The sequence below is a fragment of the Metopolophium dirhodum genome, chromosome 5, assembly GCF_019925205.1.
Source record: "Metopolophium dirhodum isolate CAU chromosome 5, ASM1992520v1, whole genome shotgun sequence".
Classification (NCBI taxonomy): domain Eukaryota; kingdom Metazoa; phylum Arthropoda; class Insecta; order Hemiptera; family Aphididae; genus Metopolophium; species Metopolophium dirhodum.
The window spans coordinates 28,684,034-28,712,020 of NC_083564.1; the positions used below are offsets into that span (position 1 = coordinate 28,684,034).

Here is a 27,987-nt window from a genome sequence, read left to right on the forward strand (position 1 = left end):
TAATGAACGATATCAGCGAGAATTTGATAGGATTTAAATATTTTTTAAATAAATGGGTTCACCTACAAAGGATTGTATAGGATACTACAATCGCTAGTGAAAAACTGTTATCAAATTGTGTATATTTGTATTTTAAATACATCATGCCATAATAATATGTATTAATTGAACGACAGGATAGTTGAAAATAGAATAGGTATGAGTAGATGTAAAAATATACAAAAATATGTTGGTTCACTAACTGTGCATAAATAAGTAATCATAATTTTAGAAAAAATACTAAACATTCATAATGATTTATAAAATGTCCATTGTATTCAATATGTAGTATGGTAAATAGGATAACATAATAGTAATTTTAGAGTATGTAGTGGAACACTATTTTTATATTGTATCTATCTACCAATATTATTTTTAAAATTGGAATGCAGTTTTACTGGAAATATGAAGAAAAACTTATTTGTCAAATAATTAGTTTAAATCTTTCAGAAAAAAAAACATTAAATATATTACGTTGCGTATTTTTTCCTTGAGAAAGTTTGTGAACTATACCGACAAACATTAAAATTTGGTGTACAAACACTACTGAATGTTAAGCACCGTCGTTAAAAGTTAAGTAATTTATACAATTATCAACAATTCATCTGAAAGTATTACGTTAATACGACGTTACTAGTGTTTAAACTAACGCAATAAATAGTAATGGTAATATCACAACAATAATAGTTAATTGTACAAAGATTTGCATATTTAAGTTCGTACTTAAAAATTAATTTATGTCCAACGAAAGAAAACGTCGTTTGCAAGTTTATAGTTGATAATAGAAATTATATATTATTTACCTACCTCTAGTGGCATGTAACATAGGGTCCTGGCAGGCACGGATTCACAATAACTGTGGGGGGGGGGGGGCAACAATTGTTTATAACACAAACGCAATTATTACACTATACACTTTATTCTTAATTTAAATTAGGCCCCCTGGATCCATCTGGGATCTAGCGTTGCTCAGGTGACACCTTAAATACGGGTATTGACGGAAAGAAAAGAAAAATATTTTATCAGTTGTAGTTATACAATATTATTAAGGTAGGTCATCTAAAATTATTTGATCAACAACAGTTTTTTATATACATAATATGTCACTGCCCACCTCTATAATTTATGTTGTATTTATGTAAGCTCGGGAGAATATTATATTGCCATATTGGAGATGGATATCATGTAATGTATGCAAAATTTGATGTTTGTATTTTTTTTTTTTTTAAATAATAAAAATTATTTGTGAAAATACAACAAAATGTTATGGTACACAACAAAATATTCATCACTATGTCATGATATTGAATTTATTAGCCGGCGCGATGAATATGCAATATAAGTACATGGATGATATTTTTAAATAATAAATATAATATTATATTAACTATAACACTGAGGTATGTGTAATCATATTTTTCTTCGGAAATTGTTTAAAATAAAAAAATTTCTTTGCAATATTGTGTTAGTTATAAGATATTTTAGTACATATATATTATGCTAAATTATATGGTATTTTTAAATTCAGTATTTCAAAAGTATTTATAAAGTATTATTAATACTGTGTTGGACGTAGGTATTCGTATTTGAATACTTATCAAATACTTTAATTAAAATAATTTTATAAATAATAATCAAATTTCAGATTGTTTTTTGATATTTATTATATTATTTTATTTATACGTACCATTTGTTGAAAATATAATATATATAAATTATTTTAAATAAAATTGCAATTAACCGTTAATTATTTGATTTATATTAAAGTATCTTTTTTTTCGTTTATTTTATGAAAATTTACAATCTATACAATAAGTAAATGTGAAATAAGTGACAAATATGAAATAAAGTTAACGTGAATCGTGAGATTAGGGAGGATACCCAGTGGTAATACCCTATATATTATACCTAACAGGTATAATACAGAAATAAAATATTAATAGTAACAGAGTAGTGTTATCTTAAATCTACTATCTCCAAGTAGAGTGTAATAAATTATAATGAGCAATAAGTGGTAATGACGGAGATTATTATGGAGAAACAATGCCTTTAGCAATCAGTGAAGTTGACACAGAAGAGAGGAGTGAGATGAGAGGACTGACTAGTGAGTTCAAGTTAGATAAGAAACTTGAAAAAAATTCACCTTTACGATCCAGTTGTGAAATTTGATTCCTGGTGGCTTCTGCGTATGATTTGTTTGTAGTTTGATGAGGATTGGAAATAGGGCCTTTCCGAGGGACTCTCGGATAGGCTTTTTGAAAGCGGCCTTGAATACCGGGAAACCCTTGAAATTGGTGGTGTGGTCCTTGGAGCACAATGCACATTTGGCGGAACTACTGCGGTCTTTGGTGCAGTCATCCGTGTGGTGGTCTTCCCCACATTTGACGCATCTCGAATTATGATGACAGTTATTTTTCGTGTGTCCATAATCTTGACAATTGTGGCATCGAGGATGGCCACGTTTTTTGATGTGTGGTTTCTCGATAGAAACTTTTGTGTTGAGTAGCGAAGAGATGCCCAGAATGTCGTTGTTATTGTCTTGAGGCTGAACCTTTATAAATAATAAAGGAAGGGGCTTTTATATTTGTTTTTGGCGTTGTGAACGTATTTGACATTGTGACCTAATTCGGCCAACGCGTTAATTATATCGGGCACTGAAGTAGAGTGATGCAGGTTTCTAATGGCACATATGTAGGTGCGGGGGTGACGTGGAGTGTATTCCTGGAAATTGGAATGAGTTTGGTGTAAATAGTCCATAATACTATTAGAGTTTATGTGACTAAGAGGTTGAATCTTAAGGTATGATGAAGACGCCCTGTGAACGTAAGTGAAACCATTCGGGCTGGGGATGTTGATCAAGGCAGTTTTGAAGGCGGAGAAGTCCACTATGTTTTTAACGAAGATAGGTGGAATCAAAGGATCTCTGATGTGATCAGTGTGAGGTTGGCCACTAAATCGAGTTGGATAAGGACGTTGCAGCAGCTGATTTTTCGATGGAGTCGTTTATGGCCAGTACGGCTAAACGATTTGGTAAAGTAAAAATTTTCGATTTTTTGTCGGCTTGATTCGGCGACAGCGACAAACTAAACAAATTTTTCTTTGACGGCTTGGCCACTTGGGTGTGCGTGGCGGAACGAGACCCGCATTACGGGCGCTGTTATTCATAATAATGTTATAATAAAAATAGATAATTTATGATGACAATTATAATAATTATTAGCGAGCACGCACATCGAAAACGGAGCGAAACATCGGAGAACGCTAAGTACGTGCGTTCATGCCAAGCGTTACGGCCGAATATATTAAGTATCTACAATTTAAACTTAACATTTGTTTTATTTATTTTAATTTTTTAGTATAAAATGAAGTGGGTAGTATTATTGATTAAATATACATTTATATTAATTAATCAATGGTAGTATAAAGTTTTAATAATATACCTTGGTCCACATTATCCACATCACCATATTTAAACTAAATTCTCATTTTCATATCCTTAAATATTTTTATACTAAACTAAACTTCTACAAAACTGTACTAAACAAAATTAATTTGGGGCTCCTAAAAAAAAAACTAAAAAAATACAAATAACTCAAAATAAATTGCTTCATTTAAAACAGGTGCCTTAATCTACATCTCAAATCAAACACTCATCTAAAAAAAGAAAAGGTACATTATTATACAATAATATAAACAGTCTTATACGCCTTACCAAAACTCACAAGATATTTGATTATCTAAGCATTCTAGCAAATCAATGTAACAACTAACAAAATGAATTATCAGTGATTCTCCCAAAATACTTTTAAAAAAATGGTGTTGTGATCTTCCACTTGTCGAATTCAACCATATATTATCACACCCCAGGAGAGAAGGCGGTTCCTTTCTTCGAGTCATCAAGCTAAACTCAAGTACCATAAATTGAGCTTGTTAAAAAAATAATAAAATGTTTATTTAAGTTGAATACTGTTATGACACTGACTAATACAAAGTCTTTTCCGACTACACAACCATAAGGGTGTGGTTTCAAACGTATTATTACTTATACAATTTTATTTATTATAAACAGTGGCTACATTTTTAATATTTTATTATTATAACTGCTTATTGGTATGGGCTATCTATTTTTCTGGTTTTTTTAATACACAAAAATGGTACTTATATTATAATTTATGATTTATTTATTTATATTTTATGCATACATTATCTTTATAATGTATTATGAATATAGTAATATAGCTGGTAGATACCTATTATATTATTATATCATATCACGCAGATATCACACGATAGTAAAATGAGTACTTTTTATTTATGTCTACAAATACGTTGGTAGAAAATGGTAGGTATTACATCGACTATCGACATAGCTTATTATAGTGCTCTTAATATTTATATTTTGTTAGTTAGGTAGGTACCAATATTATCTCGATTATAATATGATGTATTAGATATTAAATTATTTATGAATTTTACTTTATATATCCATTGACAACCTCAACTATAATAAATTATTTAATCGTATCATAGAATAACATTAAGTTTGAAAAAATATTAATACCTATAATACCAAACATAAATAAAATATAATTGAATGGTAACGATGTTACGCAAACCATCACAAATGGATTTTAAACGAATAAAAAAATAAAAAGCTTCATGTAAGTTATCTGCACTTCTAGGTATATATTATTAAATATTATATATAATTGTCCATGTATTCCCAACAGTATTCCTGTAAACCTAGAAATGGTTTAGGTACGTCCTGTATGATTTCATGAAAATTCTACTCTTCCGTGAATTAATATAAATAATAGTATTTACTATTGAGACATATATTGTGAAGTAAAAATATTTTTAAAATTCTTGTTATTCCCTTCCTATTAAATATAATTTGAATGTAAATACCAAATACTGTGTTATATTTTCAATGGGCTTTCACCCGTCAAGTTTAAATAAATAAATAAGAAAAATGCTCATGCTAAATTTGTAGAAAATATTCCGCTACGTAGTTAAGTAAATATTATATAAGAGCATATAATATTGTGCAAAATGATTTGATTTTAACTAGCATATATTATTATTCTTTATTTTTTAATCATAACAAATAGTTTACTCTTGGAATAAAATACAGATACTTTATATAGGTATTATACCTACTAGTTAGGTTATAGATATTTAAAATAATAATAGCAAAAATAAACCTCGTTCAAGTGTTTGATATAAAGCATTAAAGCTGTAACGTTAGTAATTGACATATTTTTAGAGAATATAATATTGACGTACCATAGGTATAGGTACGGTAGATACAATTGTTATTATATTGTACTTTACGACAAATATTAAAAATCTACGCTCTAAGATACGATCATGACCTTTAATTCATAGATTAAATAATCCATATTAGGATGTGTATAAACAATTTTCCGATCACAAACCAGATTTTCAGTATTCATAATTTACAACCACTATATCATATGTTTTTTTTAGTTTTATTTAATTTACTATTTCTCTTTTGAAATCTCCGAAAAGCGTGACTCTTACTTTTACGGCTTAATCATTATTGAAATATTTACTGTGCATAACTATCGTCAATATTGTTTATGTCTAGACCAATGGTTCTTATTTTTGATACAACTTTCTTAGATATCAAATTGTGTAAGTTTTTATTTTTATCAAATTTTCTTCGTATATATATTATACCGATGAAATACCCTTGAAAAATTATATAAATATTGTAACAAGTTTTATATTGCAATAATCGTCATAATATCCAATATTCTATAAGTATACCAATAATTAAATAAGGTTGATAAACATTGGATATAAAAAAATGAAGATATTATAAATATATGGACTGTGCACTCTCCACGACCCAAATATCTTGCCAAATGGCCAAGACATATGAACCTTGAAATACAGTGAGAGAGAGAGGGATGAACCAACTTGCCTCAATCATGAAATTAATAATTATGTTCATATACCTAATATTGATATTTAATAATAGTATATATTATTCTTATATTTTTTATCTGTTTAAACAATTTCACCTGTCTTGTAACTTGACTTGTAAGTTGTTGAAAATATATTTAAACAACACGAATCGTAAATAGGTAGGTTTTTACCTAAAAATCCAAAATGTATAAATTATTTATTATTAAAAGCTATAATTTGAATTAATATAATTTTTAAATCTCTTTCATATCACATTTTAAGCCATTGAATAATACTAGACAGTCATTTATTATAATTATTGTTATATTTAATTTTTAAAACATATTTTATTATTAGGGTAGGTAGGTTGGTAGGTATATTATTGCACTACTTATTTATTATAATTGAATATGTATTTTCCTACAAAAAACTATATATATATATTGTACTGAATAATAAACTGTGTCTAATTGGCAACTCACGTGGTGTAATATTAGGCATAATATTTTATTTAATAAATTCATTTAGACACACCAAGTCAACCAATATCTGATTTATATCTTTGAATAATTTATTATTTAATAATATAAGTAAATCAGTGACGTGTATCATAAAAAAAATTGGTGTTGCCCAAATAAGTTTAGGAGACCTACCACTCATAATACTGTTATACAGACCTATAAAATGACATATTTTTTCATCTATCAATACCCACCCACCCATATTTAAGGTGTTGCCCGAGCAACACTTGGACCCTATGTTACACGCCACTGAAGTAAATACACCCATAGGATATACTAACCTACTTAGTTCTTCAACTGGTGGTTGGCAAATATTGTACGTCAAAAGTAAAAATAATTGAATTAGTATGTAAATTTTAATAATTTTTAACATAAAATATAATATAAATTTAAATTTAAATACCTACGTGAATATTCATTATTCTATATGTGGTTGATAGGTAATTGATTTAATAATCAACCACTCAGAAATGAAATATTAAAATGGCCTATTAATAATGTATACACCCCAGTCATAGAAAAAAATAGAAACATGTAATAAAAGTATTTTCATCAATCAAAGATGAGACTCGATTTCTCTAACTGCGTTTAACCCATATATATTTATGTCCACGTGTAAAAACAAATTGTAATTATAGACGAGATAAACACCATACAATCTCAACACTATCGAAGTTTGCAGCCCAAGTGATGTCTTGCCGTTACCTATGTTTATTTTATAGGGTAAATTGCCGTCATGTCCATTGTCGATGATAATATGCTCACCTATATTATATGTTTACCACATACCACATATTATAACAAATAATTTTCCGTCTAAAGATATAGAATAGTGGAAAATCCGAGAATTCATTAATCACGTAACGTTTTAAACTAATCGAATCCATTTTGCTAATTTGTTACAGATATACTTTAGAAAACCTCATCTTAAGTTTTTGCTACTAGAGTGTTCCAACCGTGTGCCAATAAATTGGAGATAATCCAAAGAATCCTCTAGTCGTGTCCCATTGCCTTTAAATTAGGATACAACCACAAAATACTTTGGCAACGGTTAAGAGGAGTATCAGTTCTTAAAATTGGATTCATTGCATTTTGCTTCGTATACTACTACATTTCTTCTAAATGGATGACGATTATTATTGTCACGTATATTGTGTACATTAAAATCATTGTAATAATTTAAACAATTATTTCAAACGTATTGAACGTATTATATTGTACGTACATTATTGTCATAATTTATGAACCAATAACAACGTAGGTACCATATAATGTGGCAATAAGGCACGTGCTCGATTAGTATATAATTAACTATGTAATTTAAAATTTGTATTAAAATAATAATATATATTATAATGGTGAAAAGTTCGAAGTTTCAAAATTTAATTTTTTTTTGAATTACAATAAAATAACTAAGATCATTAGAGAACGAATTATTATAAAACTTGAATATTTTTATCTAAATTTGAAGTTCAACGCTTAAAACAAATAAGTAACGATTTAGGTATTTTCGAAACTTTTAAATTAAATTAAATCGTTTCTCGTATTTGATGAATCATCATTGAATTTATATTTTTTAACACTTCTGTGAGGTACATTACGCTACTCAATGACAATTTACTCTAAAAACATACTTCAGAGAGTTTTTTATCTCCCGCGATAATTTTAAAGAGAAATGAGAATTATTACATTTGACCCTCTACCTCTTAAATTTAAAACTACCAACTAGATCCAACTGGCAACTTATTACCAGAAATTGTCAAGTTCTTATCATTTTTACTGCTCCGAGAGATGGCCAGCGACTAATATAAAATCACACATCGTTGTAAAAACCAAGTTTGAAAAGGTTAGGTTAGAGTTTGAGACAGGGTAAATCCACTGGCATTATTATTAATTTGTCACGGGTAACGGCGTGCAAGATCAGCTATAATTAATAAATATAATATCTACTATATAAACTGTAAGGCATAAAACGGTTGACCCTTCTAATGCAACTTGACTGATTTTCAAAAAAAGTTTGTCAATAGATTCAGCAAGAAAATAGTTATTGGGATTGGATATAATATATCATAAGTTCGAAATTGTAATTTATGTTTGGTAAAATTATAACTCTATCAACCTGTGTTAAAAATCTAAGCAGTTTATATTCAACGTAAGTAAGAAGTGGTAATCCACGGGAATTTAATTATCGTTACGCGCAACGTTGTGCAGAATCATGTAGTATTGTAATAAGTAAATAATATCATATAATATTGAACAAACATTAGTTGCTGTATAAATTGTGTTTAATTTAAATGTTTTTTACTCAAAGTGTTAATAAATATTATAATATGAACTTATATTATTTTATTTTTTTGGGGGGGAGGGGTAAATGTTTCATTTTTTTACAGAATTAACGTATTTTAACATAGGAAACAACGATTTTAGTTATTTTGTTGCAATTAAAAACATTATTCGTAGGTAAATGCTTGTAAGGTAAGTATATTATTCTATTTAGATACGCATTGAATTTTTCAAGATTTTATATTCATATTAATCGATTTATACCGCAAATCGATTATCGCAGTTACGTTGGTATTGACATATAAGTTATTAACAGCTAGTTGTATAATATACAATTATCAATTATATTGCATGATAATATTAGAATAATTACTATATGATAGATACGATATTTTCCATAAATTAATTCAACATAACATATTATTACTGAAAGCAATATAAATATTATAATAATATAACATAATGTTCTTAGAGAAGTATCTTTTGTTTTTAACGCGTGAATGAGATAAATCCACTCAATTATTGTGCACATATAATCCAATTACATCATCGTATATTATCGTAATACCATTTCATAATATGTAACAAATTAAGTGTTTACAATTGAAAGCACTAGGTACACAGTTTGTACAGTAATTATTACCTGCACAGTAGTAACTACAGCTATTGTTATTTAGCATTAGGGGTAAAAAACAAAAAATGCATCGTATGAAATTAAATTATAATAAAATAATATGTGCATCACAGTTAGCATATAATAAAATCATAATGCACTCATCAATACCTAACCAATTTCATAATATTCTTAATGCATTCTATATCTGTTATTTTCATAAATACTTTGTAATTTTAATAACATTTTAATAAAATATTAATATATAATTATATACCCACAAACAAGTGTTGCAGTTAGAGGGTTGATTAAGTTTATTTCAAACAAAAAATCCTTACCTAACGGACAATATTGTATAATCGGTCTGATTAGTTATCTTCTAAGTACCTATATATTATAATTATGTTATGATTTTAATGGGTTATTCGAGTCGCGCATGTAATTTAGTGAAATGAAGACGTCATCTCAAATATTATATTATAATAATGAGAACAAGTGCTTATGAAGTGTCAATCAAACAATTGGTGGTCAGGAGAAAAACACTGTCTTTTGAGATGATGTGCAATGTTTTCCTTTAGGACTCTATGTTGTTATTTACAGTGTTACACAGTGTTCGGACTTATCTAGATACATTTATCTAGATGAATATCTAGATAATTATTTGTTCATATTTTATCTTATCTAGATAAATAGTTACAAGGTATCTAAACGTTCATCTTAGATAATTTTTTTACTAATCTAAATGAATTCATCTATATACATTTTTTATTGATAAAATCGCGAAATTGTACAAACGCATTTTAAATATTTATACAGATTCTCAAACCAAGTTATTTTTATTTATAAATAATTTAATTATTTTTATTTATATCATTATTATTATTAAGTTCCTAGTGCCCAACTAAAATATACCAAAATTTAAAACCCAATTAAAAAAAAAAATGTATCTTGTTTTTATCTGGATAAAAAAGTATTTATCTTTATCATTATCTAGATAAATATGAGTTAAGTTATATTTATATCCATCTAGATACATTAGAGTTGCATTATCTTTATCTTTATCTAGATAAAAAACTACTTATCTAATCCGAACACTGGTGTTACACTATAATATTATGTGTTCGATATTTGTAGCGGATAATTAGATTATCGATGTTATTAAATATAAAAATATCGTATCATGACATGCACGTACGAGAAAATTTTGGACGACCACCGATCACATTCTCATTTGGAAATAAAACAAAGCAGACCCGGAGTGGGGCACTTGTTTTGTTTCACTCTTTCTAGCGCATTATATCGATATTACATTTTAAATCAATACGATAAATCATCATATTTGAAAACAATTTTGAGCGGAGCCATCTCGATTGTCGACATTAGTTAAACTTTTTACGATAGTGATCGTTCGTCCATTACGCACTTGCACCACGGAGACTACAGAGAAAATCGAAAATTTATTTCTCCAAATTACAGTACCTAGTATATAGTAATTACTCTCGACAGATACTAGAAATCAAATAAATTTTCTGAAAATCAACTTCAACTAGAAATAATATATTATGTAGAAACGGTATGTTGATGTTTATTATAAGGGTTTTGCATAATTTATTTATATAAGTTTTAATCATTTATTATTATTAGTTATACTGTATCTTGAACATTATATTTAGGTACATTATATAATAAATTATAATACCTCGTTTATAAGTCAGTACCTTAGCGCAGTGTGCATAGAATCGTCGTATACATATTATAGCTTAACATTTTCCTAAATATTTTTGTAATTATTTATACAAAATATTAATAACATGCCTACGTAATACTAAAAAATGTCAAGTTTTTGCAAATTAGGTTTTTTTTTAAATTACATTATCATAACTGAAATCGTTATTTATAAAGTAATTATTATTTAAGTGACCCAAAAGTATTTATAAATATAGCAGTTTCATATTACTGTTCCAAAAGGCGATAACAGAGTAACAGACACAACAAATTAAGTGAAAATACACACATTTATTGTAAGAACAATCAATTTTCTCTGAACTTAAAATGTATATTGTATAAGCAAGCAGATACTAAAAAGACAAAGAACAAAATATATATTATTATGTTATGTTCAATATCTGTACTTCCTAATTTAATTTGACTAAATATATTTTATTTCCATATTAAGTTAAACAATATACACTTGTTTATACACCACCTAGGTATATACAATAATATACATAATAGTATATAAAAGTTACGGTATTTTCTCATAATTATAGTTCGGATTTTGAGATAATGTAACTAATATAAAAAAGTATTTAAGATAATTTATATTATTGTTGTGTCGAAGAATATAATAACAACCATTTATTATGACAAACTATCTTCAGAAACAGCTCGTATAGTTTCGGACATACATTATTATACTTGTAGGTACAATGTATCCTAAAATGACCTTAAACGTCCATCACCAGTGTGATATTGAAACAAGTCGATAGTTTATATAGTATACTATTTTAAACATTATCATTGAAAGCGCGTCAAATTGACAAACTCTAATCGTTTTATATCATATATTATAGTATCTATAAATACATGAAACATTTTTGTATTTTTTTTTTTTAATAGGGAGAATATAAAGCAGCGTGAAGTATATTCTTTATTACATTTAAATAGAAATTAAATGAAATATATTTATATATAAGAATTATTTTTCAATCATTTTAAAAGAAAAAGCATTTGGTTTCAAATCTGAACCCTACTTTTTAGGCTAATTTAGAAACATGGTTCCTCATCAGCCAGCCCGTGTATGTATCAATTTTTCATAGGTACAGGTAGGTAGGTACTTAATAATTCATACTGCCTAGTTATAAAGTCTGGATTTTGTATATTATTATTTCTATATATTTTAATCATGGAAAAATAGAAGTATTTAATACTCAAGTTAACAATGGGTAAATAAAGAATAAAAATAATACATATATTTTTTTTTATTATAGTACGGTTATGCCTGTAAAAATAATCAAGTATAATATAAGTATAATAGTATATGATATTTAATCTAAATAACTATATTAATTCATAATGAACAAATCGAATATATATTTATGTTATTGATCGTGGGTCATTATTTTAAAACCTTTGCATTGAACTGGGGCTAAGCTGATTGTATTTTAAGGAATGAAGTATAAACAAGCCAATTAAGTTGATCATGATTCATTGTATGACAGAAAGGTCATTAATACGATTGTTATTTCAAAACCATTTTAATTCAAAATATTTATAATATTGACTCATATTTAATAATTTTTTGTGAACATAATTAAAAAAATTTCTAGACTTTAAAATATGTAATTAGATATATAATATACTATAGTTGCTGCTTTGAAATATTAATTTATTGTCTTCAGTAGAATAGCAAATTAACATTTGTCTCGACCCTACAATAAGAGATTATGACATATAACAATATTAATCGATCTCATTACTTTGTAAAAAAAGGGACAAACTGAAATACGGCTGAAATCAATAAAACATAATTTATGCATTTTTCCGAGAAAAAGTCGCACCTAGGTATTCAGTGATTTAATGTAATATAATATCCTACTGTGACTTCGGTTTTTGTTCAGTGTTCAATGTATACACATTAATTAACAAACAGGCTAATATATAATATAATATATTATATAAGAATAGAATCTTCTTAAAATAATTACTGGAATATATTAAACACATTATTTTAATAATAATGACTAAATAACTAATGTCATTTTGCATCAATCCTAAATCAATATAAAACATTTAAAAAACAAATTAATGTTATATTACAAAAAACAATTTACTTTACACGTTTCATGATTCTCTCGTATTTATACGTGAAAAATATGTCTTATTTTAATATCGTCTGCTACATATAAATATGTGGTTTAGAGATGAATTTGCCCAATTTAGTTCAATTATACAATACGACAATTAAATAGTTTTAAAGGATATGTTGTAGGTACTTGTTATAGTATCTCACAAATTCAAGATATTTATTGTTCAAACAAACACACAACTGCGTGTCATGTATAAAAGCTTCTGATATAAACAATTTCGATTTATTTGAATTTATTTGTTCTGACTACATACTACAGTATATATCATTATAACGTAAATATGAAATCTAAAGTGATTTTTTGCATAGATCACAAACGTTAAAAATGATACCAAATTCAAGCCGACCTATAGTAGAGTATTTTTTTCAAATTTATTGAGTCATTTTAAATTCATAATAGTTATATAAAATTTAAAATAAATTTAAATATTAGTTAAATAATTTATTTGTCGATGAACACCGGAGAATGTTTGATACCTATTGGCTATCAGTAATAATCTACACGCAGCTCACATAATACTATTATCAAACGCATTTGCAACAAAAAATAATACGAATGTTTCTGTTTTAAAGTATTATACACTTTTCGTATTGTTTGGTCAATTAAAAAAAGTATAAGTACTTAATACAATATCATCAAATGTATATTAATTAATTTTATATACTGCCTGCATTATGAGGTTGGCACTGTCAATTCATTTTTTTATTAATTCTAGGTACTTGAAAATTATTATTATTGTTCGTTTTGTCATCTTATTGTTTTGTGGTGATTGATAAATACATTTTGTAATATTATATACACGTTATATTGTATATTGTATATTATTACATTTTAATATTATTTATGCAATTTATAATTCACAAAAATATGTTTCTATGTTTCTTAAGGGGATTCGATACCATGGGACATAGGATTTTAGACTGGTTCTTTGCCAATCATACCAATTGATCTAATGAAGCGATAAGAATTCTAAAAACAGATTTAAATTTGTCGTCAAGTCTACTAAAAATCAACTTTCCCACATTTTTGATTTTTTGATTTTAACTTCTCCAAAAATTAAAATACGACAATTTTTATATGACATTTATAGGAATTTGGGGAATAATATCAAACATGTGGAAAGTCGATTTTAAGAAGACTTGACGACAAATTCAAATCTGTTTTCAGAATTTTTATCACCTCAATAAATCAATTGGAATGTTTGGCAAAAAACACGTCTAAAAAAAATACTATGCCGCGCATGTGTTAGACTAAAACAGAAAATCACGGTATCGAATCCCCTTAAGATATTTATCAATGGTAGGTATACCCTAAGTAATGACTACCGGTTCATATAATTTAAAAAGATATATTTTTATTCTAAATTCCGAGAAGTATTTTGATTTTTAAGAAGTATTAATAAATTCTATGAATTGTAAATAACTAAGTTATTCGGTAATGTAACAATATTTAAATAAGAAATGATCAAAATTTGATAAGCTTAAAAATATTTTATTGGCATATAAACAGGTGAAAATAGCTATAGTTAATACTGTATAATTATCATGGTTTATATTTTTTCCATTTATTGTACACCAGAACGTATTTTAAAGTATTTAAGTTAAAATACTATATAAAGTATTACACCATTATGTATTTGAAAAATGTTTTTTTGTATTATTAATTATTATTCGAAAGTGGTTTTATTCAAAATAATTGATTATTAGTTGTTTCTAAACTACATTTTAAACTAAAGGACATTATATAATATTTATATATTCAATTATTAGCGAAAATAGTAATATTCATTTTTATTATTTTATTAAAACGTTATATTATAATTTAAATTTTAAAACATGTAAGAATAATTTTTTTAACCGATTTTGGTTTTCCGGTAGAAGTCTACTTATACAATTTTATTATTGTGGAAACAATGATAAATTAAAATCAAATAAAAATAATTCCAAACTTTCTGTTTTTAAGTAGCACATTAAGACTGTTATCGGTCCTTATATTTTACGGCATGGTACAATAATTAATGTACATCGAGCAATTTTTATGAGATATGAAATAGGATAAAATTACGAAAATCGTTTACAGGAATTAAACAGCAGAGATAATAATAATATAACGTATAGTTAATAAAGTTTACGTCTCTTAATCAATTTATTGGATAGTAAGTACCTACATATTCGTATATGACAGACATATTAAATACCACCTACGTGTAAAAGAAGGCAGAAAACGAAATTACATTTTAAGGACGTCGCACGGGTGGGTCGACCGATTCGCAGGTTATTTCGTACACAGAACGCGCGTGTCACATTACATATAATATACTTTAATAGTTTAATGGACGGCGTGAACGTTTATTAAGTACATTTGATACTTAAAACTAATCGATAGTAAATACGCCAATTATTCATACAGAACGTGAGCGTATTACGCCGCTATACTTGTCATCGTCAATTACTTTTGTTTTGCTTTTTTTCTTCCAATTTGTGTGTATTTTTTTTTATTATGAATTTGGACCATATTATTATCACTAATATCAGGGCAGTGTGCCGATTTTTATATCTAATTTATAGTCATTCGTTTTCTTTACCTCAAAATAAAATATCATTTTTACCTACCTATCTCTAATTCGGGTTGAGACATTTTTTTTAGTAATTTATTTACCTAATCAAAATAATATATTCAAATTTACCTGGATATTGTTAACACTTTTAATTGCAGGCCTTCGAAAGTACAAAATAATAAAGCGGTCGATATAGATATATTTATCGTACTATTAAGATTGTGAATATTGTATTTACGAGTTTAATGAATACGATATTAATGTGTGATGGTGTTCGGAATGATTTAAGCACAGATAATACAACATAATATTTGTTTAAAATTAGCCGTGTGCGGTAAATGTCACACGCAAAAGAAACGCATTCTCGTATAAAAATTAAAGAAAAAGTCACATCGAATTTTTCTTGGTCTGTAAGTTTCCATATCATAGTATAATATTATGTAATGATGTGATATTTAGCGACACGTCCCGGTCATATCATCCACGAGGGGTTGTGGTTGCGGTATAAAGTGGTATATACTCGAACAGTGGTCGATTAGTGACCGTCAATCACGTATCGTCACTGCGTGGGCGTGTGTGCTTATGATGTGTGTTTGCGGTCTCAACACGTTGAGCTCGAGATGACAACCGTGTTCAAGCGCGGGGGGGGGGATGCGGATGCTGCGTGCGCATGCGCGTGACCGACGACCGCCGCCGCCGCCGCCAAACTATATTATAATATCCTTTGCCGTCTCGTTTGGGTCATGGAAGAATGGATGGCCGCGTGCGTTGGTGAGGAGAGAGATTAAGAAGGAAATTGATTAATGATAGCGAACCACACTCGCCACTGCTATATTATATATAGCCGGAACGACGAAATATTATTATTATACTCATATAATAATAATAATAATAATAATAATAATATAAACGCACACATTTGGTACGCCGTATATACGTACAAAACACATTATCAACAAACGAAATCGAAAACTGTGTTTTATTCCATTTAATCCTTGCCGGAAACCATATTCGGGTGAGAAATGATTTTATGAGACGTTTAGATTATATATAAATACAATATATATTTATATATTTATATATATAAACCTTTACAGCAATGGTTGTGTATTGTGAGCGTGTGGCTGCGTGTGATAATATTATAGTATATAGGGCTAACCGCCATGGGATAAATGCCGCGACAGATACGCGTGTATATAGTCTTCCGCGAGCTGTCGCCAAATCAATAATATTCTTTCATCTCGTCAAATTCATTTATCACGATAAAAACACACACGCACGTCTACGGGTCGTCGAATATTCGCAATCGTCGTCGGGACCACTCCCCAGAGGTTAGGTTCTGGGGTGGACCTGCAAAATCGGATTGTACCATCACAAATAAATATATTATTACATTACAACTCTAAGAATTCGGTGGAAATTAAACGCTTCTCATCCCGCACTCGTCACTGCTCTGCTGAAGTTCCTACTTCTCCACCGGAGGGGAACTCTTCCTCCACCACCATATCATCCTTCACCGTGACACGCTAATTAAATTCAATTTGTATCACTGTTGCAGTTTTCGTTTAAAAGAGTTTTTCACATTCAAAACATTAAACGTTTTTAGCAAATTATTCGTATCCCGCGAATTCATCTTCGACGTTCAAACGACGACATTGTAAACTCATAGGCCATTTCGTTAATTGTCATCATAATTTATACACGACGGTTACATTCAATTCCAACGGCCATAAACGTACGCCCTTGTAACCATCTATACAGTATGTTTATAATTCATTTTATACATGGTGCTCTTTCTCTCCGCAAGTTTTACCTACCGTACTGAAGTTGCCAAGTAATTTTAATTAAAATTATCAAAACATATTATTAGTACATATATATTACATACTTTAACGTTGTTTACAACGATAGTAGTTCTCGTTAGGTTATTTTTCATATATAATCGTAACTTGAAACCTGCCTCATATACAATTAAACTTTAAATGTTATAACACGTGAAATAACCGAAAGTAAATTAATAAGTAGGAACGCGAGCGTTTGTGTTACATAAAATACTAAAATCTCAACAAGCTACATCTGAAAGTGAACGGAGTATTGATTAAAACATGCCGATAATTCTGATGGATTACATTTTGATGGAATATCACACGATAAAAAAAAATCGAATCTGATAGAAAGTTTTTTTTATTGTGTAAGATCTATTCAACAAAAATATTTGACGAGAATCAAACCAAGACTTATGTTTTAATTATTATGTAATATGTGTATGACAATAGCAATCAATCAATATACTTACGTCGACTATCTGTTTAAGATATTTTTAAAATGTATTAAGAATAATACCAGTGAGAATTTATCTCGAGTATAAACCATAAATTGCATTCATTTTATAAGGGTAAGACTAAATCTAACAATGCTTATAAAATCTATATAATACTTAACTTATACTACCTTTTTAAGATCATTAAAATATGTATGTGATGATAATATATACGTCATAATTCATCCATTTTTGAAATAAATCGAAATTAATAAAAATCGTGCATACCATAATAACACAAATTCTTTAAAATATTAATAAACTCTTAAATTAAATATTATCTATTTCATTTTAATAATTTCATAGATAACATATGTTTATCTTTTATCTTTTTGTTAGATGAATTTGATTTGTTTATCGTTTATCTGTATCTTAGATAAAATTTAGTGTTGTTATCTTTATCTTTGTCTAGATGATTTTTTTGTTATCTGTTCCTAACACTGTATACGAGTATGTTATTACTTATTATTTTGTATATTATATGTATATACATTACACGCAATGATATTTTCATTATATTACGAATTGTCTCTGCTCTAAATCGTTTTTTATCGTATACAAAGAGTCATCATCCAATTAAAATTTAACTCATTTATAGTCATCATCGCAGTTATATTATATACTCAATAACGGAAACAATATTTTTTTACAGTAGAGTGAATTCCTAGGTAATAAGTATTTTTATTTTAGGCTATATTAACTATTACATTAATTGTTTGTCCCGTCTAGTTTAAGGATATAATGATGTCGTCCGTTCTAATATGATCTAATGACTTATTTCACAGGTTTGCAGGTGTTTTATAATTATAATTATAATATTGTTCATTATATTATTTTCAAGATGCCGTCAACATAAATTAAGCACTAAATACTATAGAAAATTGCTTAAAATTATTTTTAACAATATTATAAAGAACTATACTATATTAAGTATGATCATATTTAATTCAATAAAAAGATAGTTTTCATTTGATTTTAAATAGACTTAAGAATACATCAACTTAAAAAGTATTTAAACAGTAATTAATTACTATTATAAATTACTATGGAATTACTTCTTGAAAAAGAACAAATAAAAATACTTGTCTATATTTATTATTTTCACTTTACTATAAAATTATTTATTCATTTTTTTTTTATCTTTCTTATTGTAGAGTTAGTAAATTTCACATTAATTTATAAACTAATAATATATCTGCTAATTTGTTATAATCAGTTCATATTACTGTAGTAATATTGTATAACTTGACATATTTTATACCCGAAGTTTAAAAAATATATTATATGGTCAACAGTACTTGCCGATGACTGTCGGGGAATCCATTAAAATTAAAAATTAAATGTATTTTGTTTGATGTCTTACGATATTAGTGTTTGTGACTGAAAAATAATACAAATATTCTGAAAAATATTGTAGACTATACTTATATAAATTCGTAGAAACCTGTCTGCCAATGTGCCCGTGTATTATATTTTCGTTTATTAGTTTTAATATTTCTTCCTTGGAATATTATAAAATAGTATAATATATACCAAACCCGTATTCCGTAAGCCGTAACGGCGTAACCATTAATTTGAAGTTTTAATTTACGTCATAAAATTCGAATAATATAGGCTTTTTCGAAAAAAAAATGAACTATGGTGTTTCTCTTTCGTGTTCATTTTACGATCAAAAAAATAAATAATATCGACCATTTATTGAAAAAAAGACAACTACCTAAGTATTTGGTTTTTAAATACACAGTCATCCTAGACAGTTGTAGGTATTTAAATACATAACAAATTTACTTAAATAGGTAATTTACAAGACTGATTATATTATTATTATTAATTATTATAATTATGTAAATGTGTAAATTTTTTAAAAATTCGTGCATCACAATTGCCTATACAATGCGACGTCTCAACTTTACAAATAATAACATTGTATTATTTTATTTTGTGGATTCAATGCATTAAATTAATAAAATGCTATTCTAACATAATATTAAATATTATAAACATTTCAAGGCAAGTTTTTATGGGAAATTAAAAAGGGTTCTCTGGGTCATATTTATAAACCTATTGTATTACATTTTTGTTTGTTGTACTATGTATTATATATTGTAAAGTTACTGTATTTTTATTAATAAAATAATATTGATATGTTCCAACTTCAAATCACTATTACTAACACTAATATTAATGCTGGAAATACATATTATAAAATATGTATAGCAATTTTTTAGTTAATAGATATTTTTCAATTTACAATATGTGCTGCATTTTTTAAACATCATATTTCATAAAATTATAATACTATGTTTTTTGGAAGTCGATTACAATAGTGGAGGTACCAGGGTACCTATATTAAACAAATATCGCTTATTAACAGCAAAATATTAAAAAGTTAAGTTACCTATATAATAGTTTTATCATGTAGAACCCTGAACCAACCTTATTATAATATTCTTGTAAAATACCTTGAACGCAAATTCTAATCTAAAAATAATATAATTTGTGAAGTAGGTATACAAAGGTAATGTCAACCATGAAATTACACTCATACGTTTACTACCCTAACTCAAGTACAACCCTTGAGGAAACTTGAGTTTCATTATGTTAAAATGATTATATTATTAGATCAACTTTTGTAAAATTAGATGGAGTGGTAATATTTTATAAGGATTGAATTAATTTATTAATATTGCAAATAAAACCAATGAGAATTATCAGTTTGACAGTTTTATTACTATTATGCATTTGTAAGTTGATTAAACCTGTTTTACTGTATTGAAAACCGAAAACGATCACAATTATTAGTCACTGCATATCTAACGTAGTTATCATCACAAATAAACCTGAAATAATACAAATATCATTAAGTCAATTATTGGAAGAGTTTACAATGTATCTATGCAAATATAAAATAATCTTGATAAATATAATATGAAACATTTGTATAAACCAAAAATTCCTTTTTCGCTATACTATATTATAATATTGCAATTTATAATAATTATTGCATGTTTTAAATAAACGGACTTATTATTACGTATCTACATAATAATTAAATGTGAATTCAGTGAAGAAAACGTCTATTAATAATTAGCTATACTTATGAGTTATGGTACATCACTACATACCTACTATAAGTATTACGACATTTTGAATAAATAATAATTATTACATATTGTGTGATAATTTGTTTTACGTTATTTTTTTTATTAGTTTAAATTATTATGAATCATTATCTAATGTTACTATTTAGCGCCAAACTCAGTGAAGACGCTTTATGGATTTAGTCTACTAGATTTGTATTATGACCATATCGTTTTAATTTTATTTTGAAACACAATTGTTAACACAAACGCATTAATGCGTATAAACAATATATTTTAATGCCTCATCATAAAAACTAGCAAAATACGATAAAAAATAATTTACGAAACATACATACTACAAGTGTTATTAACAGCAATATAATCATAACCGTCAGATGTACATTTAAAAAGTAATAGATGCATTATCGTGTAACAATAAACATAATAAGCTGCTAACTTTATACTTTTTGAATAATACTTTATGTTTAATTGCGTCGTAGTGCATGGATTAAATTATATTTAGCACGTCGGTGATAAATATCTATGATCCTCTGTCAATAATTTAGTTATTATTTACATCGTCGAAAAGCGCCCGGAAATACTATACTCATGGTCGGGAGTTCACTCATCGTTCTATTTGGTACGAGTTCAATATAAACCTTTCGATTGTATTATGTTATAACCGAAGCGAAAATGTAAACAATCAAATGGGTGTTATACATTTTGCCCGAATGCGTATTATGTAGGAAACGACGTTTTAACAGATACCGATAATAACTCAATAATTAGTATTCACAATGCGTCATTTGTATACGCGTAGGTATATTTTATAGGCATGACAACTTTGTATATTATTATCGTATCATCAATTCTAGAGTAAACATTACGTACAAATATGAAAATAAAAGGAATTTAAAAAAATCTCTGTTACACAAAATTATACATAAAACGGAATCATTTTTAAGCATTTTATTTTGATGGTTAGATATGCATTGTATTTATTGATACGTTAGATGTGAAAACCGAAGTCTTCATTATTATTTGACATGAGGTTTATGAATTTGATTCCGGTAATTGGATAAAAACAAAAAACAACCACTCTATACGTCATATAGTTGACCTATTTTATTATCATACACAGTACACAATACACATATTATGTATGATTGGTCAATATACCTCAATCGGAGTCAAGATTTTCTTCTTCCATCTAAATAAATGAAAAAAATATCTAATAAGCATAAATCAGATTGTAAGACGGTTTATAATAATGAATATTAAACTTATTTTACTTTAAAATAATATTATAATAATAAACTTGGCAAAAAAACGTACCTATGCATAATTTAATATGTTATTATGACTATTAATTAATTTAAATATATTTTCTATAATATCTTGATCAATGCAGTCTTTCTATCTAATGATTACTAGTTATTATAACTATATATTATGTTATATTAAATTTGTTAACCAAACTCAATTTTAAATATGTATTCATAGGAAATATGTGGGTACTGCGTTTAATAATTAACTAAATTATATGGAAAAATTGTCAAAGACCAAAGTATAATTTAACCTCCGCATCTATAGTACAATTTTAATTAATATAATTTTAATAAATGTTCATAAAATTTCTGAGTTGAACATTTACATTAATTAATGTGCTTAAGCTGTACTCCTCTAATAACGTTTTTAGTATTTTATTATTTTATTTGTGACTATCAAATATTAAATTACAATTATTACTTTATACAATATAGGTCGATAATTCGCGTATAAAGGTACTCAGGACAAAATTCTGTACTAAAAACTATAAATTGAATGAATATTGCTTGGTAAAGTAACTCGTGTGCATTATATCTAAGTACTGCCCATACCCATATTACATTTTTTGTAAATAAATGGAAAAGTTGCGCTATAGTAACCCTCAACGATACATATACATATATAATATTATGTAAGTATGTAAGTAACAAACTAAACTAATCACTATAATATGTAACATAATATGTATACCCTTTACCTGTGTACCCTTTGAAATGAGGATTTCCATGCCTTTAAATAAAAATACATAATAACATCATAATATCGTCAAATATCTATATTACTCATCGTAAAAACTGAAATATATTTGGAATCTATCATCGCCAACCGGGAAAACTTGCATTATACTCGTAGTCCTAAGAGAACATATTACTCAATACAATAGTAGTTCACAAATTAAGGCAATCCCGTCAAATAAACATTTAATTGAAAATAAAAATCGTTATTCAATGACTCTAAATTAGACAATAATAATAATAACACAGTAATTTTTTGCGTCAAACTTTCAGGTTCAAATAACTTTCAAATAAAGTACCTAACACGTTCCAATATCTCCGAACAACAAATATCTGGTTCACAGAAAAAAAAAGTGTCTAGCTTACGTAATCGAACGTTTACACGATGGATGACCTAAAATACAAGCACTTTTCATATTTTCTTCATACCGAAATATAGTAAAGTTCCACAAAAATAATCAATCAAATACATTCTTCTCTAATCTTGCTTTCATTATTGTACTCTTCTCTATTCTCCTTTGCATATAAAAAATAAATATAAGCCATTCAATGCCCTATTTCAAGTAAACTGTAAGATTAATTAAATTGTTTAGATTAGAGTTCGATACTATTTTTACAGTTACATTTCGATATTAAACCTTCCTGTATATTGCACATTGGTATAATTAATATCATAGTTTTGTGGTTTTCTATTTTACTAAGCATTTCACTTTCTTGTATGTAGACATATTCTAGATTTTTTTTCAATATAAAACCTATCATTTTTCATGTAATATACGTTGATGTAACAATATTTTGAGAAATAATTGTATTAAATATAATATTATTTACTAGGTATGTACGTAGTTATAATTTAATTACCAATATGTATTGTATATATATAATCCTCTGAGATTCTAATTCTACTACTTTTGTTCAGTTTCGCCAAAAATTATAAAAAATGTTTATTATATTTAAATAATTCAATATATAATATAACAATCATTGTTCATGAATACGGGGTTAGGAAAAAAAAGCAAGTGAAAAAAAAGCATATGGATAAAAAATCGAATGAAAAAAAATTGAAAACTAATTATTATCATTAGTTTATTTTTTAGGTAGGTATTTATTATTTATTATTATATTCACCACTGATAAAGGGTTAAAACATCTTACCGAGGCGGATACATGGATGTTCGATGGTAACTTTGCAATGGCACCTTCTATTTTTCAACAATTATACGTAATAAGAGTCAAAATTCATGATTTGTATATAACTACAGTATATTGTTTATTAGAAAAAAAAACGAAAACTACTTATGAATATATGTTACAATCGTTACTTAATGCATGTCATAATCAAAACTTGTATCCAGACCCTATTGATGTTCATATTGACTTCGAAAAGGCAGCTATAAATACAGTCACATCTATATTAGGTGAACATGTAAATATAAAAGGTTGTTTTTTTCATTTAACGCAAAGTACCTATAGGAAAATACAATCCCTTGGTTTAGTAAATTTATACACGGAGAATGAAAATTTTAGTTTGTTTTGTAGAAAAATTGATGCTCTAGCTTGTTTACCTGTTGATGATGTTCCAGCTGGAATTGACTATATTAAAAGTATTATGCCAGAAGAGGCTAGAGAACTAGTGAATTATTTTGATCAAACTTATATTTCGGGAATAAATAAACCAATTGGAATTTCACGGCCAGGTAAAAAAAACCAAATTTCGAAATATTCCACCAATTTTTCCACCTATTACGTGGAATGTACACAAAACAACTCTTAAAAATTTAGATCGTACTAATAATCAAACAGAAGGATTTAATCATCGATTTTCTAAACTCGTTAGCTATAACCATCCCTCTATTTGGACCCTGATTAAAAAAATTAGATTAGAGATAAATTCAGATAGCACTAAAATAGCACAATTTGATATAGGTAATTTACGACCAAAAAAAAAAAAAAAATGTATGAAAATATGCAAGAAAAGTTATTTTTACTGTGTACAAAATACAAGAATAATAATGATGATAATTATATCGAACACTTCTTAAACGCTGTAGCTTATCATATACGTTTTAAATAAATACATTTGTTTGATTCAATTTTTTTTAACAAACTATATGTAATAATTATTTGTGAATTTTAATAGTAAAATGTAATATACTTATGACTTATTATAATATAATTATATACATAATATATTTAATATATTTAATTTATTAATAAAATTATTTTGATTCGATTTTTTTAACAAACCTTGTAATGATATATACCTATAATAATAAATAATAAATACCTACCTAAAAAATAAACTAATGATAATAATTAGTGTTCGCTTTTTTTTCATATGCTTTTTTTTCAATTTGCTTTTTTATCCATATGCTTTTTTTTCACTTGCTTTTTTTTACTTGCTTTTTTTTCCTTTGCTTTTTATGCACTTGCTTTTTTTTCCAAAACTCCATGAATACTGTTGATGTAGAAAGGAGAAATTCGCATCCCTGAAATTCAAATAGATTTCAGCCTACATGCACATCCCACTCCTAAAAATAAAATCCTAAATCAGCCACTATATTAATTGACCAATATCAACTTGTTTTAATACAATATAGGTACTCATCAACAAACACCGAACAAGCGGACGGCGCGGTGTGGCTATGGATAATAATAGTTATAATATAATTTTATTCAAGAACAGTAGACATACCGCGGTGGACTTTTTTTTTGTGTATTGTACCTACACTACTGACCCACATCACATTCGTCCATTTTGTATCGAGAAGTCGGTGCGATGAGGATCGATATCTCCAGATTCGTGGATAAGCTGTTTGGCTCAATCCGTTTCTATTATCTATATTATTACAATATTACATATCATATATTATATCTATTACCTACAACCTACTACATAATATGTATGGCGACATACCTGTTTGCGCTGTACCGAATCATCGCATCAGTGGATGTTATTGCCGCGCACCGTTAACTATGTATTTACAATCTAAATATTATGCAAATTTTACATAGGTGGGAAACAGTACAGGATGACAGTCGCAATGTATTATCCGCGGAGTATAATACGACGCGAAAGACCGCTGCGAAACGTGAGAGGACAAATATTATTGGCGGCGAGTGCAATGCTATAATCACAACGAACAATAATAATATTCTCGAGCGCCAAGCTCGAGCGAACAACCACGTGATCGTTCGCTCGAACATTAAACCAACATTGTTCCGATTTAAACTCACGTTTAAACAATGTAGATTATCTTACACTTATCAAATATTTGCTCGACAAACAAATTTCCCGTCGGCTCCCACTCGGTGTAAGTCGTCACCACTCTCCGCCGACACCACTTCGCCACTCTAATGTACCGACTATTATACGAGATTTGATCATAATATATTGATATGTTATTAACTATTATTTTATACATCATATACAGGTAAACTATGATCGTATTTCAATCACACTATCGCTATTTGAACTGTAATAATACAATAACATCATAATGTAAAATGGCGTGGAGTTTAATTATATGCGTGTACACTTATGACAATATGTAATAATATGTATATGCACACTATACAGGACAATATCCTAAACTAATTCATATTTTACTTTTCGTATAATAATAATAATGTAGATTTAATACAAATTTAAATTATAAATATTGATATCTTTATAAAACGAATATAAATATTTCAATAATGAATCAATTCATAGGTTATAATGAATAGTTTACCAAATATTCATATTATATTGTTATGAAATTAGTTCTTTGCTACAAAACTCTACTATTAATATAAAAACGAGGTAAGAAGCAAATTACGACAATGCAATAATATTATGATCAGCGTCACATTGAATGTAAAGTAAGTGACGTGGACGATGATGTACACGTCATAATCATTATAGTATAGGTAGCAGATCAATAGAAAAGATGTCAAAGATGTAATTATAAATAGACCCCGTACACCCCGATACATTTTGATGAAATGCATATTGCATATTCGGAAGTTTTGCTGACCAATAATTAAAGTCTTTAATAAAACGTTTGCAAACTATTCGATACATTCCAAAACTATTGCTGGTTCACAATGAATTGATTTCGTTCAAGGATAACGAAACATTTAAATGTGCGGCTGAATTCACATCGAATACAAGATTACATGGGATGGTAAACCATGTTTTCCAAAACATGCATTGCGCAGCTTTGACGAAAGATAAAATAGCACCATGAGTGGTTGTTGTAGTGACCTTTCAGGCGTTGCAGTCATGTTTGTTCAATTCACTATGAATACAAACATAGTATCGTAGTATTAAGAAGACGTGGTATGATGCTAATTTTGTGACTATAGAGCCAAAAACGTCACGATCACTTAACACAATATACTATGTTTTGTAAACTAATTGAACAGTTTGTCAAAAAGAAATCGACTTGAAAAAATAGTTCCACATACAAGTGCATACAATGTATATAGAACATAAATACAAATAATATATATTTTATCAAATGGTACATTGTGATTTAAATTTAAATTGAACGCAAATTATTTTATTCAGTTCTAATCAATCCAATATGTCTATGTAAGTATAATAGTTATACAATTATACCTTACAATATTATGTTGAAATAAAACATTGATTATTAATATAATATAATAATATGTAAAATGAAATTGTTGGTATAATCCTGTAGTTCTATAGTAGTTA

General features: G+C 27.3%; 1 protein-coding gene and 1 pseudogene across 2 annotated transcripts in view; both read right to left on the reverse strand.

Moving 5' to 3' along the window:
• LOC132944311 (alkaline phosphatase-like) overlaps positions 1-27,987 on the reverse strand; it is a 279,149-nt gene that overhangs the window by 160,558 nt on the left and 90,604 nt on the right. The window lies entirely within an intron of this gene.
• Positions 1,885-3,936, reverse strand: LOC132944664 (uncharacterized; annotated as a pseudogene).